Source organism: Labeo rohita, chromosome 21 (genome assembly GCF_022985175.1).
Source record: "Labeo rohita strain BAU-BD-2019 chromosome 21, IGBB_LRoh.1.0, whole genome shotgun sequence".
Classification (NCBI taxonomy): domain Eukaryota; kingdom Metazoa; phylum Chordata; class Actinopteri; order Cypriniformes; family Cyprinidae; genus Labeo; species Labeo rohita.
Genome location: NC_066889.1, coordinates 12,758,948 through 12,781,106, shown reverse-complemented (window position 1 = coordinate 12,781,106; position 22,159 = coordinate 12,758,948). Strand labels below are relative to the sequence as shown.

The 22,159-nt window shown below is 36.0% G+C and overlaps 1 long non-coding RNA gene and 2 pseudogenes across 1 annotated transcript; all 3 read left to right on the top strand.

The window, feature by feature from the left end:
* Nucleotides 1-1,450: 1,450 nt before the first annotated feature.
* Nucleotides 1,451-11,610, top strand: LOC127152810 (complement factor B-like; annotated as a pseudogene).
* LOC127152812 (uncharacterized) lies at nucleotides 2,197-5,785 on the top strand. The gene is made up of 3 exons (XR_007825138.1): nucleotides 2,197-4,172; nucleotides 4,295-4,362; nucleotides 5,285-5,785. It is a non-coding gene; the product is annotated as an uncharacterized LOC127152812 (long non-coding RNA).
* Nucleotides 11,611-16,062: 4,452 nt separating the features above from the next.
* Nucleotides 16,063-22,159, top strand: LOC127152809 (complement factor B-like; annotated as a pseudogene).

Here is a 22,159-nt window from a genome sequence, read left to right as displayed (position 1 = left end):
CTGGTTAGGTAGGTTTTGATGCTGGTTTAAGCTGGTCCTTTGCTGGTTTATGCTGGTCCTTTGCTGGCTCATGCTGGTCCTTGACCAGCAACATGACCAGCAAAAACCAGCAAAGGACCATCTTAAACCAGCATCAAAACCTACCTAACCAGAATTCCAGCATCAAAACATACCTACCAGCATATGCTGTTTTTTTCACCAGGGCTGAAACTTTCACCCATCATAAAAAAAAAAGATTGGGTTTCATTTTCAGCGTTTTTTGCATCTGTAGCAAGCTTTTTTTGAGAGGTGTTTTGACAATTCTGAGCCACTGTGACTTTCTGTGCGTTGTGCGAGGACCTTAACAGAAAAGTTTACATCTACAATATCTAAATTTCTGTTGTTTTTTCCATGGGATCTTCAAAAACCATTACTGTAAAGTGCTATAAAGCCCAGAATATACTTATAGAGAGCATATGCTCTGCTCCTTCTCACGTAATGCAACCCGTAATGCAACCGTACAATCTGCTGATGTCAGCGCACACAATCTGTGTGCAGCCCATTTTTTGTTCACATGGACAACAGTGCCTCAAAACATGTTCATGTTCAAATAATTTCCATAGTTAGGTATTGCATTGCATTGATAAAGGCTCCTAAGAAACTCACCCACTGAAGGCAAGAAGTGAGACTTCTGCCAAACCAGTCAATCATATTGAAGTCAATGAGTCAACACAAAGGTATGGAGATATCATCTGTAAGATGAATAAGTATGTAAATCACAGTGTTTTTGACAAGCATAATGCATCAGCTAGACATCTTGTGCAGACTTACCTTTCCATTCAAATAAGCCAGTATTGTATTTATAGTAATTTAATTGCTGGAAAAAAGGACAGTGTGACGGCAAAAATGCATGTCACATTTAAATCCATGCACTAAAAAGGAGAGTGAATGTTTTCAAATAGTAATAAAATAGTTCTCATTTGACCCTTTTAGTTGGAATTGCTCTCTGGACCCAAGATCTAATTATTAACCCTAACATATTCTGTGTCACTATTCCCCTACATTTTATTTATTTAGCAGACACTTTTATCCAAAGCAACCTACAACTGAAGAATACAACAAGCAATTCATCATAAAATGGCAAATAAAAGTCATAATATAGAGTTTCATTGTTCAGATTAGTACAAGCTAGACAGAGAGCATTAAAGAAAAAGAAAGCAAAGTTGCTAACAATTCTGCTGTTCTTTACAACTATATTTTGATGACACAAAATGCAAATAGAATTCATGACAGTTGTCATTTAGGTGTTAACATGATTAGATGTTTTTGTAATTATTAAATATATAATGGTGTACGAATGATGGTGATTATTTGGTGTGAGTGCAAGGAACCTTTAAACAATGTTAAACATTGACCAGTGAATGTAAATAGAATCCTCCTGCTGACCTCACTATAAAAATGTCCCCTGTCCATTTGCTTTTTTGTTTTTTTTCTCAGTTCAACTTGGAATAAACAGCATGGAGTGTAAGCAGCGGTTGAACTGGTTCATGCTTGCAATGATATGTCCTCTTATTGCAGGTAGGTCTTTTGGCTTATTAAAATAACTGCTTTCTGATATATAGACAGAAATATTTTTTAAAGCAGCAACAATTGACAAAAGTTATTTTTGTCATATTGTCCACAGCCTCCTCCAATCTGGGTGCTTCATCCTTCATGTCCAAAAGTAACAGTTCATGTCCCAGAGAGAATCTAAACATTACTGGAGGGAGCTTTGTCCTTTCTAATGGCTATTCACATGGGAGTCTGCTAAGATACATCTGTCCAAATGGATATTACCCATCGATTCGGTCTCAACGTTGTCAGTATGGACTCTGGACCTCAACGACCAAAATCAGAAAAACTCCAGAGTGCAAAAGTAAGAAACAAGGCATTATTTTGTGTCATTATATCATAAATAAATGCTGTACTTATGTATTTTTATTATGTTCTTCTATAGTATTCTGTTTATTCATGCATTTATCCTAGAGATCACGTGTCCCAATCCTCATATTTTCGAGAATGGAGAGGTGATTCCATATAAACACAAGTACTATGTAAATGACACAACTACCTACTCATGTCCTTCCGAGTATATGTTCCGTGGCTCAGCGGTCCGTGTTTGCAAGCCTAATGGGAAGTGGAGTGGAAGCACACCAGTTTGTGGACATGACTGTGAGTAATCGCTATTAATCTGTAAATATATAAACGCACAGAGCATATATCACTGATTCTTGAACACGGTTTCCTTATATTTAAATAAGATTCCATGTTAATGTGTTAATAGAAAAATGTAACTTTGACAATTCAGATAAAAGTACATTATGACTGACAGTATCAAAAACCTTTTTAAATCATGGAAAACGGCACCAACAACACCTGAATTTAAATTGTTCAACAAAGTAACACTTTGTTGTCTCTGTAATAATAAAGCTGCAAGCAGCGATTGCCAGGGTTTAAGTGCTTTAAGCACATATTAAAAAGACATTACATGTTATTTACCAAGCTTGTAACCAACTGAACCAATGATTTTAAAAAATCATTTCTGGCAAATATTTGGCATAGAAATATTATGTTTTTTAACATTTTTGACTGTTATAGCACAAGCTGTAGTCCGATCTCCCTAAAACTTTCCATGCTTGTTTAGAATCACCTGTCACATTTACTCACAAAGTTTCATGAAGTTTTGAGTTTTAATTTTGGCTTTATAGGCTTTTGGGTATATTTGGGCAGGTCCCTTTTCTAAACGACCCCGCTGTAGCAACATTTTTTGATAATTATTAACCTAGAGAGTACAAAGAACTGTACTGCAGTGTTTTTTTTTTTTCAGAAAAAAACCTAGGACTAGTTTGCAGAAGTAGTTTTTTTTTTTTTTTTTTTTTTTTTTTTTTTTCTCAATCAAATGGTTTAATTGACAGCAGTGTTTCTAGAGGCAAAGTTGTTGGGAATGTGGAGGTCTATCATATTGTGTGTATGTGCAAAAAAACAATGCAATATACAATTGTTTATGCCCTTGAAAAATGAGATATTGCAGCACCTTTAGGATCCTGAGTCAAACAGGCCCACTGAGTTTCAATCTGATCGACCTCCGTTAACTTTGTCTAATAGGTGCTCAAAGTTCATCGGCTAAGGCAGCCATGTTTTTTGAGATACGCAAATGTCCTTATAGTACCGATTTAATGGTTGCATAGGTATAGCCATTTTTATGTTTTCCTTCTTATAGCGCCACCAAGTGGCCAAGCTCTGCATCTTTTATCACGTGACCTCAGATTCAGCGATTACATGTGTGGTGTGAGTTTGGCGAAGATCTCTCATTCCGTTCAAAGTTATAGCTGTTTTAGTACAGGCAGCCCTGCCCCTTTCGAACATTTTGGCATCCCTTTGGGATGGTGAGTCGAAAGTTCAACTTTTTAAAAATAATTATTGATATTCATTTTCAGCTAATCTTTCTGCATCTTTCTGATTGAGCAAAAAATCTAGGACTAGTTCGCAAAAGTAGGTTTTTCAAAAAATCCGAAATACCTGAAAATTTCGTACAGATGAATATGAGACATGCATTTTGTCCGGCATTAGCCAACACTGTAAGCCCGGATTTTGTATCTAATTAAACCATTTAATTACAATTGAACACAATATTTAAGTTTTACTGCATTGCTTATAAAATATAAGTAGATTCTACTAATTTGTAGACATATTTGAACCTGTGAATAAACTTAAGTTAAATTAACTCGTATTATGAAATTTATCTCCTGACCACGCCTCCTTCACCGGTGCTGCGAGTAACAGCGCCATTTTGTCACTGTGATTGTGTATGAATTTAAGCTGTGGATGAATGTGGAAATTTAGATTTAGATAGTTCTATTGGCATTGTTTTCCGCCATTTATCTTTTATCACGTCCCTCGAGAAACTCTTTGTGATCGGCAAAAGTTGTTGTTCGTCTAAACGACGGGACATTTCTCATCCGTTGATAGCTAGTGTTCTCACTCGCCTGCGCTTGAACCCCTGACTGGCGAGTTCGACTAACATTTTTTGCCTTTTTCTTTCAATGATTTCTTTTTCACTCGAGGAGCTGTTGTTTGTGAGGACTGTAAATTTAGTTTTACTCATACAGTAGCCGCGATTCCAGCCGAGGAGCGACAAAGGTGGAGCTAATATGGTGAGTGCAGTACGTTAATGTACCACGTTTAATTTAGACATGGCTATTGTTTGAAAGCGTAAGTTTTCGTTAATTAGCGGTATAAATACAAAGGCGGATGAATATACTTCTGTTCTATCTAGGTTCAGAGTCCTCTTAACGACTATCTTGTTTTGGAAGAAAGAAGAAATGGAAGAGATGCTTTGAAAGTGTAAGTATGATCCTAATAACTGATAAGAGAGCACTGCTATTTACACATTTTCCTCCTGGTTTCACAGACAAGGCTTAAGGCCAGTCTCAGAATAAAATAACATGTTTAATAACATGACAAGGAGTCTTTACTGAAAATACCTTGTAATGACATATTTTAAAATATGTCAGTGCCATTTTTCTTTTCTCAAGATGCACACCAGTAAAGCTTTTAAGGTGTTTTTATAAAAGCTATTTAAGTATCTTAATTTAACTAAGGCCTAGTCCTGGCTTAAGCTAAGCCCTGTCTGTGAAGCCCTGTCTGTGAAACCCTGTCTCTTTGTTCAAACATGGAAATTATTCAAGAACAAAACAATTTCCTTGTTCACATTTATGCCACCTTCACACCAAAGTTCAAGATCAACTGTATGTCGTGGGTTAACTGAGACCTGTTCTGAGGATGATCACTTTGACTAGCACAGTGTGTGTCAGAAGATTATTCATAATGATGATGGTGTGAGTCTGTCCTGCACTCATTCCTGTTGTTTACAAGCTTTCCTGAATAACACCGATCTTCCTGACCATATGCCAGTAGTGTTTGTATGTGGATTTTACTTTAAATATTCTGTAGATGTACAATTAAACGTAAACCCTAAAGTCTACTTACCATCTGTAAACTGGAAATTTTCTGAGAGCTGTACCACCTAACCACTGTATCTGACTGCTCCAGATTAATTTAGACATTGATAGTGTTGCCATAGAAAAGCGCAATTCCCAGTCTATTGACATGAACAGCTCACAAGCTGAACATCACAATGTTGTCCTCTCAGAATTAAAGTAATTATGACATGGTGTGAAGGCAGCATATGACTTTGAGTATTTAACAACAGCATTGTCTAACTGACTTGATAATGTATTTGTCGTTCTGTTTCTTCCTCTGTTAGGAGGCAGCTGACAAGACAGACTTCAGTAAGAATCCTCAGTGTTGATCAAGAAAGTTCACAGCTCACCTCATCTAGAGTGGGAATCATCTTGGAAGAAAGCTTGGTAATGGATGAACTGACCAATCTCAGGCCTTCTATGTCCATTGTTTTCAGACTGATTTCCCTGCCTACACCTGGACTATCCTAAGTGTATGAAAAGTATTTTATATTTTTTGTCGGGAAAAGGTGAGCTGACACCTAAAATTCAGTATTGCCAATAGTGTGAACTCAGAGTGTGGAAAAAACATATCGTTTTGATGCTGTTTGTTGCGATTCTGAGGAAAACTTGTTTGTGTGCTTAACGATAAGTTAATTTGTTGAACTAGTATCTTTTTTAACTTTTTTTTTTCTCCCATGTTTTATGGGGAAATGTTTTCAGGATATGAAAAAATGGTTTTGTTGTGTTTTCAATTGAATATTTGTAATTGAATTGATTTAAAATAAAAGGGAAAATTGCATTAATGTTCCTTTATTTGTTTGCTTTTTTCTTAATTTTCTAGGTTAACAAATTGGAAAAATAAAACATTTGATATAGATTTAACTTGGAAATTAGTATATTTGACTTAAATATAATAGTTATAATAATTGCAAATGAAATGATGTTACAAAACATTTTAAGTTAAATGAAATGACCTTTGTAATTCATATTACAAAACATTTTAAGTTAAATAAACTTTACATTACTTAAATTTTTTAGGGCAACCAGTTTCCTCCAATTTTTTAAGTAAATTCAACTTATCCGGGTTTAGAGTGAAGGATTCCAGCAATATAAGACACTTGAGCCTTGAGATGACTAACAGGTTATGAGCAATTTTGTACTTTTGATCATTGTAGCGTCCCCGTCAGGCTGATTGGGGCGAGCCTTAGTGACACTGCATGTAGATGGTGTGAGTACTACCATCCCTCCAAGTTTCAAGTGTCTATGACTTACAGTTTGGTGTTTTTTTTGGTGATACAACGTCCTTACTTCTTACACTAAACCCTTGGGTTAAATCTTGAATGGAATCTGTTAAAAAAATTTACTTACCTTGAAGTACATTTCCCTGAACTTCTAATTCATTATTTTTATCTCCTTGTTACTATTTTTCTTTCTACTTTATTAATAGTTTATTACTGTCTCACAGCTGATCACTGTCCTGATCCTGGTGTTCCCCCTGGTAGCAGTCGAACAGGGAACATATTTAACATAGGCAACAGAGTCACGTACCGCTGCGAGAGTCCATTGACCTTGATTGGTTCCAAAGTGCGAGTGTGTCAGGATGATGGCCAGTGGTCAGGAACAGAGCCACAATGTTACGGTGAGTCTTCAAATAGCTATCAAAATGTCAAAATCATGTGTTTTGTATGGACTCAAAAATATATTTTCCAAAACAAAAGTTGTTGGCCATAAAATGTAACTAACTAAAAGTGGCTTTTCTGAATAATGTTGTTGTTGTTGTGTTATTATTTTACAGCTGATTTCACATACGACACCCCAGAGGAAGCATCAGACGCTTTTACCAGTTCTCTAAAGTCAAATCTAGCAATTTTTCAACAGTATGAACAAGAAGGTACCTTTGTGTGACTAAAAGCATCTTTTAAAAAAAAAAAAAAAAAACCTTAATTATTAATTGCCATGCTTAGAAAAAGAGACAAATCACATCAGCACATTTAAACATGAATATCGTGTTCCTTCTGTCTTTAGATCAGCAGGGGAAGAAAATAACTATGGATCAGAGTGGAAAACTTGATATTTACATTGCTGTGGATGCATCTGACAGCATAGATGAGAGGATTTTAGGAATGCAAAAACCACCATTAAACTGCTTATAGAGAAGGTATGTCGACAAAACAGAAGTTGCTGTGAATTTGTAAGACCACATATTTAGGCACTGTGGTTACACTTTATTTTGATAGTCCACTTTAGACATTCTCTAACTATAAGTAAATTTGCAGCCTCATGTCAACTAATTCTCATTAATTCGCAACTACATGTTTACTAACTCTCAGAGCACACTGTTAGGATTAGGGTTAGTAGAATAAGTTGACATATACTTGCAAAGTTTAGAAGAGTTTAGAAGATAAAGACAGTCTACTAATTTAATGACTAGCATTGCAAAGTTTTGGCTACTGATGTATCAAATTAAAGTAATTGTTTTAGGCTACTGATATAATGCAGCATTTCCCAAAACCTAAAAGCAGTCATTTAATTGTTGTTCATTTTGATGTTAAAATTTTTGTAATAATATAAGTAATAATATAAATAACAATATTTGAAAATGAAGCATTACCATTGTGATACACTGAGATGCTCTCAAGAGTCAACCTGACTTTTAACCACCTCATCATTGTCAGAAACCTCCAATATGAGCATAAGTGTGTTTAGGAGGGGTGTAGTCTCCCACAGTCCACTACATACTTGCTGCATTTTAGTGAATATCCTGTTTCACATAATGGAAACATTAACTACACAGAAATCCAGCATTTTGATAGGAAAACAGACAGATGTTGCTTCCATCTTTGAATTCACAATGCTTTTTTCCAAAAGATTAGTTATTACCCGGTCTCCCCAAACTATGAGATCCTGATATTTGCTACAGATGTTACACCGATAATCCAAATGAGGAACTTCAAACTTAATAAACATGAAACAAGTCTAGAGAGAATTTTTGAAGACCTGGACAAATTTACTTATGACAGTAAGTATTCTGTTTGAATGTCTCTCTTTTTAGATTATTATTACAGAATAATGTACTATGCAAAGATCAAATAAAACAAACCTTTTAAAAAAGTCCCAATTCGTGTTTTAATTTTGAATACTTTTAATTAAGATTTGTTGAACCACTTGTTTCAATCAAAAAAAAGTCTCTGCTGACTGTAATATTCTGATGTGTGAAACAGGTAGAGGTGGTAAAACAGGTACCAATATCGCCAAAGTCTATTCAGAGATTTTAGAGAGCATGATAATAGAGATGAACAACAATGCAACGGCCTTCAGTGAGACCCAACACATCATCATATTGTTCACTGATGGTATTGACTTTTCAGTATTTGTGTACAAGTTAATATTTTTTAAATACAATGCTTAAAAATTATTTTGCACTTAATCAGTTTGTTCTTTATCAGAACAAATAAACTAATATATTAATAAAATACTTATGCACAGAATTACAAATTAGAATAGAGATCAACTTTACAGCAAATATTCGCTGTATTTGATCTCATCTTACTTTATAGGTCATGCAAACATGGGGGGGAATCCCAAACGTAAAGTGGACCAGATCAAACGTCTTGTCACCAAAAATGATCCAAACCGAGAGAATCTTGGTAAGCATGACATTTATTAACCTAATTTTATTTTAAATGAAATTGCTTGGGCTAAAAAGTATTTAAAAATGTGTTTCATTAACAAGCAGTATCATCAGGGACAGCACAAAAATACACAAGTCTTTATTGTATTGATTTCATATTGATATGTCTTTCATATTGTGTCGTCTCTTTTCAGATCTTTATGTATTTGGAGTTGGAGATGATGTTTATCAAGAATACATAAAAGGCTTAGTGTCACAGAAAGATCAAGAAAAACATTTCTTTAAGCTCCTTGACTTAACAAAAGTGCAAGAGATGTTTGACGACATGATTGGTACTGTATCTATACTTCACCCAAAAGTGAAATTTCTGTAATTATTTAATCACCTTCATGTTTTTCATGTTTTCTGTGGAACACAAAAAGAGAAATGACTGTTAGACTCTAAAAAACACAGCTGCAACAACACTTTTGTTTGGATAAATCAGTATTGCAGTTCCTGACCTCTTGTAATAATTTTTTACAATTTACAACCATTTTGGTTAATTGTTGTTGTTATTATTAACCCTTTGTACCTGCTTCCTTACACAGATGAGAGCACCAGTGTAGGATTGTGTGGGATTGTGTGGGAAGGCTTGGAAAATAAACGCCGTGCATTTCCCTGGTTGGCGCAGATTAATATTGCTGTGAGCCTTTTTAGCATTTTATTATATATAGAAATTAATGACATTAAAGGAAACATTTTCTCTCACAAGAAGAAGAAACATGCATGTTATGGCTAAAGAGATGAACCATGTCATCTGTATGAACATCAGTCTTCTCTGCTCTTCATGTAGCGTCAAAAAGGTTCCAAATTGCATGGGGTCATTAGTTACCTCAAGTTACATCTTGACAGCGGCTCACTGCTTCAACCATGGAGACACACCTGATAAGATAACAGTTAAACTGGAAAAAGACCTGGGTATGTCCTGATACATCCATATTTTCAGACCAAAGAAAAAAAGGTAAATCTTATTAATGATGTTTACATTTCCATTTGCAGTTGTAAAAGTGAAAAATTATGTACTTCATCCTAAATATAACATCATCGCAAAACAGCACATGGGAATACAGGAATATTACGAATTTGATGTAGCTCTTATACAGCTGGAAAAACCTGTTAAGATGACTACTACTGTACGGTGAGGAGCACAGATCTTCAACATGTGATGTTACTTTATTAAGAATGTGAAGGAAACAGAACTAATTCAATAACATAATTTGTATTTCTCTACAGACCAATCTGCATCCCATGCACTAGAGAAACCAATGCAGCTCTGAAACTTTCAGAAAGTGAAGGGACGTGCAGGAAACATGGTAAGGTCCCTGACATGCGGCATGTAAGAACCGTATCACATGAATTATATTAAATAGCTTTTATTCAATGAAACACATCAAACATAAAATGTCATAGATTTTTCTCCATGCATTTGTTACAGAGGAAATACTAATGAGCAACGAGCTTGTGGAAGCTGCTTTCACGTCTGAAATGGATAGAGATAATAGTCCAAAAAAAATAAAACACATCACAATCAAGCTTGGAAAATATGTAATGATTTTTAAAGCTTAATTTAAATGCTTAATTTATGTATATTTTTTTGTGCAGAGGTTGTCTATCTGTTTTAGATGTCAGACCTCCTTATAGTGTTATAAAGTAAAATATTCTCAAATTTTGTCAACATTTAGACTAACATATAAATCAGCTAAATGCAACAAAGTGTCATGAATTTCTGCACAACCATTTGCTTGTACTTGAATTATCTTTTTGGCATTCAATATTAAATATGTGCAATATTCATTAGAAAACATTATTTTAATCTCTTATGGATTAAAAAAAATACATATTTCAGTCATAAACAAGCTAAGAACACTTTTTCTTGTACTTTTTCTTTAGCGGGATGCTTGTGTTGAAGATGCAAAAAAAGCAGAAGGAATCAACGTGGAAAATGCCAGGGAAGTAGTTACAGACAATTTTCTGTGCAGTGGTGGTACTGAACCAAAAACAGATGATGTTGCCTGCAAAGGTATGTTTGATTTACGCCATCAAGTCGGCGGCTTGTATTTGGTTCTAATCGATCTTTTAGATCTTTTGTTGACAATAGTTTAATCACTAGAGATCTGAAATAATTGGTACAATTCTCATATAGTTTCTTGTGTCTGCATGTCATTTTGTAACAGGTGAGGATGGTGGGGCCACTTACATGAATAAAAAAGGTCGAGTGATTCAGGTGCGATTTCCGTTTCCTTTAGAAAACAGTATTGAAAAGTCTCATGTACAATGTGTTACATATTACAGAAACTGAGGAATATTAACTTTTTTTGGTATCTGTAAAATCTTTGATAGGTTGGTGTCATAAGCTGGGGAGTGAAGAACATCTGCAGGGGAAACAGTAATAGATTCACTTCGGTGTCAGACTCCAGAGATTACCATTCAAATCTTTTCAGTGAGAAGATACGCTCATTCCTTAAAGAACACCTAGAAAATGACAACATAGGAAACCCTCTTACTTTCTTGTGAATCCTTTAGCAGACTGAAACTGTGTGAGTGAAAGAAGTTTTGATAAAACATTGATTTATTTTCTGATGTTTTGTCTATGTTGGGACCCCCTGATACAAAATGTGTTAAGCAGAGCTACATATTAAGCATATAGCCTTCCCATAACCAACCAACTAACCATATGTATATTAATAGAGATCAGAACAATGCACATTACTGTTTTTGCATTAGACATGCATTGCTTTTGTTGTCAAAATTGAGATTTACACATCATAACAAGCAACATGTTGAGATAAAAAAATCACAATTCTTTAGTTGTTTGAGGTTGTTGTAAATTATTTTAATAGATTTGCAGAATCATAGTTTTTTAATTTTACTGAATAACATGCACGTGTATGTGTGTTTAAGCATGTTTGTTAATGTCATAGTAATTGTCCATAATAAAATTGAGCTTTTGAACATTTAGAGACTCCCCTCAGTTTGTCTTTTTCTTCCAAGACCTATACTGAAATTCAAACAAAAAATAAATAAAAAAAAAAAAGTGGAGTAAGTTATAACATGTTTTACTGATGTTACAATTAAGCCAGAGTCTTGTAGCCATGAACTAGCTCACCTTACAGCTAACAGCCAAACATTAGCACAATATATCTACACAGACACACAATAAATATAATAATTCTGCATCACAAAAATAAATGAACTATAAAAAGTTACTTTTTTTTTTCAAAGTTTTTGTCCCCTAAAATCTGCCGTGTCCACCACAGGGCTCTGCTTCCTCACATGTAGAATAAGGAGTAAGCTGAGAAAGTGTGACGTGAATTAGGTGATTTGTAACTTGTTTCTTTTTTGAGAAACTGGAAGTGTTACAACTGACCCATGTTACAACCATTCTCGGTCTCCGCTATTCTTCTGTCAATTTTGTGGCTGTTCTGACTTGCAGAGATTGTGAATGGCAATCTGAAAATGACCCTCGGTATGATCTGGACCACCAGGGGTGGACTGGGACAAAAATTCAGCCCTGGCACTGTAGCCACACCAGCCCACATTACCACACCGACACAGCCCCACCCACGGACACGCACATTCACTACTTATATTGGTGTACAGATGGTGAAATAATATAAGCAGTACCATATATAATAGATATTTAAATATTTAATGTATGTGTAACGCCATGCCAGCAGAAGGAGCCCTCACCCATTGACTGCCTGTTGCTGCTCCCTCTGCTGCTTCACTGGTAACTTCCTGTTTGGTGGCCATTTAAGGAGGCCTAAACCAAACAGGCTTCGCGAAGTATTGTTTTGCTGTGCGGACTCTACTAAGCGTTTTCTCTTGTTTCATTGCCTTGTTTTGCTATGTTGGACTGCTCACTGGTATTTTGATGTTCTGCCCGTTTTTCTGGATTTTGCTACTGTTTTTGCCCTGGATATTACTGTCTGTTTGGAGATCGACCCTGCCTGTCTACTACGTTGTGTTTAATAAAAGCTTGCACTTGGATCTATCACGCTTCCCTGGAGTCTCCGTTACAGTATGTGACTGGAACAAAAACAACCCGTTTATAACAAATTTATACATACAGTAAAAACTAAATAATAAAATAATAATCTGTGAATCTTGTAGAGTCCATGTGCTGTCTGTTTATGCCATTTGTCTGCTATTACTTATGATAGGAGTAACCTGTGAATGTGTATCACACACACACACACACACACACACACACACACATGTTGGTCCCCATAACGTGATGAATACCAGGTGCACACATTACACACACACACACACACACACACACACATGTTTGTTTTTGTGAATTGTGGGGACTTTCCATAGACTTCTATAGATTTTATACTGACCAAACAATATTGTCTATCCCCTACAGAAAACATGTTTGCATCGTTACACTCTCAGATAAACACCATTTACTATTTTTAATATTTTTTTAACATTAAAACCCCCCAAAAATTCCGGTTTTACTATCACTAGCAACACTTCAGCATACTTTTATTCACAAATAACTATATATGTTATTCTCTGCAGTGTTGTTCTTTATTGCCACTGTCTATATGTTGGCTTCTCCTTGTTTCTATGTTGACATTGTACACATTGTCTGTCTGATTCTACATCTTCTCATCCATTTTAACTCTGTAACTCTGCAATTTTAATATGTTTGTATGGCTGTCTGTGATTATACTTGTTCCTCACTCTTGCCTGACTGTCATTGTGTCCATGCTTCTTGCTGGTCTCTGCAGTACATTTTTAAATGTACAGGAGTTCTACGCTAAGCTTACAACTGTTAAACACAGTGTAGGTTACTGTCAAAAACTGTCAGAAGTAGCGTGAATGGCGTAAAAATTACTTAGTATATTTTAGTATAATGACTTAGAAGTATATTTTCTGTTTTCTTCTTACCTCCTCTACTGCGCTACTGTCCTCCGATGCAGCAGCCGAATTTAAACCTTTCGAAATATTTCAGTTAATTTTATGCATTTGGCAGCGTCTGATTTTAGAGCCCTTTTTTTTGCTTTCTCTGAGCTTTTTGGCACCGCCTTTCCTTTTTTTACGGTCCATCTCTGACAATTAGCTTGTGTTGCACTTACTGTTTGACATTCTTGCCAGATTTTGATTACGTCCGCGTAACCTCTGATTGGGTCGGATTGGGTCGGATTGGGTCGGCCCATCTCGAAACCAGCCGGCCGTCGCCGATTGGGCCAAATGCTTAACATTTATTATTATTATTATTATTATTATTATTACTATCATCATCATCATCATCATCATCATCATATTCACATCTTGCAAGAGATAAAAACTGCCTGCATGTAAAAACAATACATATTTAAAAAAAAAACTGACCGGCCCACATTTAAAAAATGGTCCGGCCCTTCTGGCATTTGCCAGAATTGCCAGATGGCCAATCCGCCCCTGTGGACCACAGGTGTCAAACTCAGTTCCTGGTGGGCGGCAGCCCTGCAGAGTTTAGTTCCAACCCTGCTTCAACACAAATATCATGTAGTTTTCAAATAAGCCCCAATGACTTGCTCAACTGGATCAGATGAGTTGTGATTTAGCTCAAAGGAAAATGTGTATAAATAATTACAAATAATTATGATTAATTACAATTATTTATATCAGCTGCCAGTAGTTACTGTAGCAGAATTAAATTTCCATCAACTAATCTGTTGAATCAGAATCAACACTCATGTAATTTGTGCACAAGTGTTTTATTAACGAAGGACTAACACATAACAAATCTGAGAACAAGCAAACATAAAAATCACTCATACATGGGAGAAGGGCAAGTGAGAAGCACTTAGAGAGAGACAAGAAAATGTAGCTATGAAAAGAGTCAGTTAACCACCTGAGTGAAACCATCACTGCTGTCTACAGCTTATACTAAATCAATGTACGATACTTGCATTGCCTTGGTCGTTGAACATGTGTCCGAATGCAGTCTCGGGTGAAAGTCTTGATGGTTTGGAGCAGTGGTGGTTTTGCAATCGCGATAACGTTCTTCCGGGTCCGAAGAATGATGAGCTCCAAAGATGTTTTGACTCGATGGTGACTGGGAGTTTCTTCCCATGTGAAAAGTGAAGAAGAACCAAGAGCTGAGAGGGACCCAGCTGAAGTCCTGTGATCTTTGGGGAATGGAAAGACAAGGCCGCAAGGCCTGGTGCACGCTTAGGGAAGTCCTGAAGAGCTCTAGCTCATCCTCCTCATCCTCTTAGGTTCTAAAGGACCCCTGACTGACTGAGGCGAGTCATGAAGATGAATTCCAGGGTTGAGTGAAAATGTCTGGCTCTTTGTTGATCGAGAGTCACAGCTCTATATGTTGGGGCCTGTCGGGCCTGCCCTGTGCCAGCTCCGGCTCCCTGTGGGTTCCTCCACATGGGCAGCAATTGGAGGATTTTGCAGAAGAGTGAAGAGAGTGAAGAGAGACAAGAGAGTCTCATGTGATGGTTTTAAATTCTCTGGAGGTTACGCCTCTAGGAGGTCCAAGAACCAATGGTAACTTTCACCTTTGGAGGGAAATTTTTGTCTGTGAGCATGGTATTTTGCATATGTAATTCGATTGGATGTTGATGTAAAACTACTAAGGATTTTTAAAACACTAATATGTTGCAAGGGTATCAACATAATTTAATAATACACACCATCATTTAGATTATCAAAATACAAATTCAAAGAGACCAAACATGGTATAGGTAAGTTATACTACACTAGAGATCTATCATAACAAATGCATATAACAGTGCATAATGAAAAACACAAAATGACAAGGCAATAATAGTAAAACTATACACAATGACCTCTGGCTATGTGTGATAGGAAGGTCAAGGATAGGTTTTTCTGTGAATGAATAGGAAAGAGTCTATTTCTATAGCCATTGTTTCTGTTTTAGAGAGATTTAAGTAGGGGAAGATTCTCTCTACCTACTTGTAGGTCATAAAGTTTATCTGATCTGGCTGAGGTATTCTGGTTGCCATGGTAACCAGGGGCCTGGTGGGCCATTAGAGATGTTCCAGCAGCCAGTGTTGTGGATTGGATGAAAAATTGATTTAGTAAATCAAATAAACAACTGTGTGTCTGATTGGCCCAAATGCTACATAGGGTAGGGTTGAATCTAAACTGCAGACTGTGCAGTTTGACACCCCTGGAATCCTGCGCTTTCCAAACATCTGACACATTAGCACCTCTGCAGAGTTTTGTTTATTTAAAAATCCACTCATTTTTTTGGTTGTCACACTGGTTTGTCTGAAAGCTGACTTGAAATTTTATTGACACCTATAGTGGCATAAATGAAGCATCAGTGAAAAGCAAGTTTTTTTGTAACCAGTGCCAGTAAATGTGGTTAAACATTGACCAGTGCATGTAAATAAAATCCTCCTACTGACCCCACTAAAAAATTGTCCCCCTGTCTATTTGTTTCTGTGTTTTTTTAAATCTCAGCTCAAGCATGGAGTGTAAGCAGCAGTTGAAATGGTTAATACTTGCAATGATATGTCCTCTTGTTGCAGGTAGGTCTTTTTGCTTATTAAAATAAATGCATTCTGAAATATACAGACAAAAATATTTTGGCTTGTATCATTTCTTTTTTAATGGAAATAAAATAGCAACAACTGGGAAAAGTTGCTTCTGTCATATTTTTCATGACCTCCTTCAATGATCTGGCTGCTTTTACTATAGGTGCTCCATCCTTCATGTCCAAAAGTGACAGTTCATGTCCCAAAGAGAATCTAAGCATTGCTGGAGGGAGCTTTGTTCTTTCTAAAGGTTATGAACATGGGAGCCTTCTAAGATACATCTGTCCAAATGGATATTACCCATCGATTCAGTCACTTCTTTGTCAGTATGGACTCTGGACCTCAACGACCAAAATCAGAAAAACTCCAGAGTGCAAAAGTACAAAAAAAAAAAAGGCATTATTATATCATGAAAAATGCTGGAATAATTTTTTTCATTATGTTCTTCTACAGTATTCTGTTTATTCCTGCATTTATTCTAGAGATCACGTGTCCCAATCCTCATGTTTTCGAGAATGGAGAGGTGATTCCATATAAACACAAGTACTATGTAAATGACACAACCAGCTACTCATGTCATTCCGATTATATGTTCCGTGGCTCAGCGGTCCGTGTTTGCAAGCCTAATGGGAAGTGGAGTGGAAGCACACCAATTTGTGGACGTGACTGTGAGTAATCGCTATTACTCTGTAAATTCATAAACACACAGCAGAACTAGTCTGATTTAAACTGAATTGTAGGTCCATGGATCTTCACTTCTGTTTGTTACTGTCTCACAGCTGATCACTGTCCTGATCCTGGTGTCCCCCCTGGTAGCGATCGAGAAGGAAACATGTTTAACATAGACGACAAAGTCACGTACCGCTGCGAGAGTCCATTGACCTTGATTGGTTCCAAAGTGTGAGTGTGTCAGGATGGTGGCCAGTGGTCAGGAACAGAGCCACAATGTTACGGTGAGTCTTCAAATACCTATCAAAATTTCAAAATCATGTTTGTAAGATTTAACTGATGAAAAGTGGCTTTTCTGGATAATGCACCTATAATTTTGTTGTTGTTAATACTTTACAGCTGATTTCACATACGACACCCCAGAGGAAGCATCAGAAGCTTTCAGCAGTTCTCTAAAGTCAAATCTAGCGGTTTCTCAGCAGTATGAACAAGATGGTATGTTTGCGTGACTTAAAGTATTAATCACACACATACATCTTTTTTTTAGATCTTCATTAAACATGAATGCCGTGTTTCTGTTTGCAGATCAGCAGGGGAAGAAAATATCTTTGGATCAGGGTGGAAAACTTGATATTTACATTGCTGTGGATGCATCTGGCAGCATAGAGCCAGAGGATTTTGACAAAGCAAAAACCACCATTAAAATGCTTATAGAGAAGGTATGTCAACTGTAAAATCCCAAGAAGTTTCTGTAGTGAATTTGTAAGACCACTTATACTGGTGCAGCCTTTCCTAAAAGAGTTATTCAGTTGCTGTTCATTTTAATGTTAAAGGTTCTGTAATATAAAAACCAATATTTGAAAATGAAGCATTACCAATGTGATACACTGAGATGCTCTCAAAACTGAACTTGACTTTTAACCTCCACATCATTGTGGGTGTAGTCTCCCATAATCTACTGCATACATGCTGCATCTTAGTGAATGTCCTGTTTCACATAATGGAAACATTAACTGCACAGAAATCCAACATTTTGATAGGAAAACAGACAGATGTTGCTTCCATCTTTGAATTCACAATGTTTTTTCCAAAAGATTAGTTATTACCCGGTCTCCCCAAACTATGAGATCCTGATATTTGCTACAGATGTTACACCGATAATCCAAATGAGGAACTTCAAACTTAATAAACATGAAAGAAGCCTAGAGAGAATTTTTGAAGAACTGGACAAATTTACTTATGACAGTAAGTATTCTGTTTGAATGTCTCTTTTTGAGTCTTATTGTATACATAGATATAATTGGATTGTTTTTAGAGATTATTATTACAGAATAATGTACTATGCAAAGATCAAATAAAACATTTTTTTTTAAATCCCAATTTGTGTTTTAATTTTGAATACTTTCAATTAAGATTTAGCCACTTGTTTCAATATAAAAAGTCTCCACTGACTGTAATATTCTGATGTGTGAAACAGGAAGGGGTGAAAAAAAAGGTACCAATATTGCCAAAGTCTATTCAGAGATTTTAGAGAGCATGATAATAGAGGAGCTCAACAATGCAACAGCCTTCAGTGAGACCCAACACATCATCATATTGTTCACTGATGGTATTGACTTTTCAGTATTTATGTACAAGTTAATAATTTTTAAATACAATGCTTAAAAATTATTTTGCACTTAATCAGTTTGTTCTTTATCAGAACAAATAAACTAATATATTAATAAAATACTTATGCACAGTATTACAAATTAGAACAGAGATCAACTTTACAGCAAATATTCGCTGTAATTGATCTCATTTTACTTTATAGGTCATGCAAACATGGGGGGGAATCCCAAACCTAAAGTGGATCAGATCAAACATTTTTTCACTAAAAATGATCCAAACCGAGAGAAGAATCTTGGTAAGCATGACATTTATTAACCTAATTTTATTTTAAATGAAATTGCTTGGGCTAAAAAGTATTTAAAAATGTGTTTGATTAACAAGCAGTATCATCAGGGACAGCACAAAAATACACAAGTCTTTATTATTGATTTCATATTGATATGTCTTTCTTATTGTGTCTCTCTTTCCAGATCTTTATGTATTTGGAGTTGGATATGACGTGAATCAAAAGGACATAAATGGCTTAGTGTCACAGAAAGATCAAGAAAAACATTTCTTTAAGCTCCTGGACTTAACAAAAGTGCAAGAGATGTTTGACGACATGATTGGTGCTGTATCTATACTTCTCCCAAAAGTGATATTTCTGTAATTATTTAATCACCTTCATGTTTTTCATGTTTTCTGTGGAACACAAAAAGAGAAATGACTGTTAGACTCTAAAAAACACAGCTGCAATAATACTATTGTTTGGATGAATCAGTTTTGCAGTTCCTGACCTCTTGTAATAATGCATTTTACAACAATTTTAGTTAACTATTGATGTTATTATTAACCCTTTGTACCTGCTTCCTTACACAGATGAGAGCACCAGTGTAGGATTGTGTGGGATTGTGTGGGAAGGCTTGGAAAATAAACGCAGTGCACTTCCCTGGTTGGCACAGATTAATATTGCTGTGAGCCTTTTTAGCATTTTATTATATATAGAAATTAATGACATTAAAGGAAACATTTTTTCCCACAAGAAGAAGAAACATGCATGTTATGGCTAAAAAGCTGAACCATGTCAGCCGTATGAACATCAGTCTTCTCTGCTCTTCATGTAGCGTCAAAAAGGTTCCAATTGCATGGGGTCATTAGTTACCTCAAGTTACATCTTGACAGCGGCTCACTGCTTCAAGTTTGGAGACACACCTGATAAGATAACAGTTAAACTGGAAAAAGACCTGGGTATGTCCTGATATGTCCATATTTTCAGACCAAAGACAAAAAGTTAAATCTTATTAATGATGTTTACATTTCCATTTGCAGTTGTAAAAGTGAAAAATTATGCCATTCACCCTGCCTTTGACCTCACTGCAAAACAGCATTTGGGAATAAAGCAATATTACGAATTTGATGTAGCTCTTATACAGCTGGAAAAACCTGTTAAGATGACTACTACTGTACAGTGAGGAGCACAGATCTTCAACATGTGATGTTACTTTATTAAGAATGTGAAGGAAACAGAACTAATTCAATAACATAATTTGTATTTCTCTACAGACCAATCTGCATCCCATGCACTAGAGAAACCAATGCAGCTCTGAAACTTTCAGAAAGTGAAGGGACGTGCAGGAAACATGGTAAGGTCCCTGACATGTGGCATGTAAGAACTGTATCACATAAATTATATTAAATAGGTGATATTGCTTTTATACAATGAAACATATCAAACATAAAATGTCATAGATTTTTCTCCATGCATTTGTTACAGAGGAAATACTAATGAGCAACGAGCTTGTGGAAGCTGCTTTCACGTCTGAAATGGATACAGATAATAGTCCAAGAAATATAAAATACATCACAATCAAGCTTGGAAAATATGTAATGATTTTTAAAGCTTAATTTAAAAGCTTAATTTATGTATATTTTTTTTTGTGCAGAGGTTGTCTATCTGTTTTAGATGTCAGACCTCCTTACAGTGTTATAAAGTAAAATATTCTCGAATTTTGTCAACATTTATATTAACATATAAATCAGCTAAATGCAACAAAGTATCATGAATTTCTGCGCAACCATTTGCTTGTACTTGAATTATCTTTTTGGCATTCAATATTAAATATGTGCAATATTCATTAGAAAACATTATTTGAATCTCTTATGGATTTAAAAAAATACATATTTCAGTCATAAACAAGCTAAGAACACTTCCTCCTGTACTTTTTCTTTAGAGGGATGCTTGTGTTGAAGATGCAAAAAAAGCAGAAGGAATCATTGTGGAAAATGCCAGGGAAGTAGTTACAGACAATTTTCTGTGCAGTGGTGGTACTGAACCAAAAACAGATGATGTTGCCTGCAAAGGTATGTTTGATTTACGCCATCAAGTCGGCGGCTTGTATTTGGTTCTAATCGATCTTTTAGATCTTTTGTTGACAATAGTTTAATCACTAGAGATCTGAAATAATTTGTACAATTCTCATAAAGTTTCTTGTGTCTGCATGTCATTTTGTAACAGGTGAGGATGGTGGGGCCACTTACGTGAATAAAAAAGGTCGAGTGATTCAGGTGCGATTTCCATTTCCTTTAGAAAACAATATTGAAAAGTCTCATATACATATTACAGAAACTGAGGAATGTGAACTTTTTTTGGTATCTGTAAAATCTTTGATAGGTTGGTGTCATAAGCTGGGGAGTGAAGAACATCTGCAAGAGAAGAAGTGGATTCACTTCAGCGTCAGACTCCAGAGATTACCATTCAAATCTTTTCAGTGAGAAGATACGCTCATTCCTTAAAGAACACCTAGAAAACGACAACATAGGAAACCCTCTTACATTCTTGTGAATCCTTTAGCAGACTGAAACTGTGTGAGTGAAGTTTTGATAAAACATTGATTTATTTTCTGATGTTTTGTCTATGTTGGAGTATGTAACAAGTACATATGCATATAAATTGATATAGCCTAATACGTAGGCTATAGAAGTATTATTTTGAACACGGTGCCAGATGGTTAAATGATTTTATGACGATAGTCTCCACATCTATTTGCAGTGCATTGCTGGCACGTTTTACTGCATTGTGTATTATGTGAGCTGGGCAGTTTGCAGGAAGGATCTTGCTGTTGATTTTTTTTTAGAATTTGGTAAATGGAGTGTTTTCTGCCGAAATTCACTGCCGCATTGTCAGCCGAGTAAGCCGAGATGTTATTGATGCTGAGTTTGTGTTCCTTTAATTTATTCAGTAAAGTGTCAGTGACGGCATCTGCGCTCTCGGCTGTTTGTTCAAAGAAATCAAGAACTCTGTTCTGGATGCCCTGCTCAGGAGTCCAGAATCTCACAGAGATCGGGAATGTTTTCACATTGCCTTTATTAGAGGCATCGGTTGAAATGGAAAAGAATATATCTTTTGACTCGAGGCATTGGGAGAAGTCAGATGCGAGGGGTGCCAGGACGTTTGTGACCAGTGCTTCAGCTTTTGTGCGACCGCAGCTAACGAGTTTAGCTATGCCCGAATCCGAGTACAGTTTTGGTGTTAACTTCATCGCACAGTCAAGCGACCTGTATGATTGTTGGTGGGTCACACAGTGGAACACGGAGGTCAGCTCAGCAGCATCTATTTTATTATACATGGAATCATCCTGCTTCTTAAAGAAGGACGAGACCAACTTGTTGGTCTGTACTGTCGCGGTGTTGGTACAGTGTAATTTGCTGCTAGCATTCAGCCTAACATCTGCCTC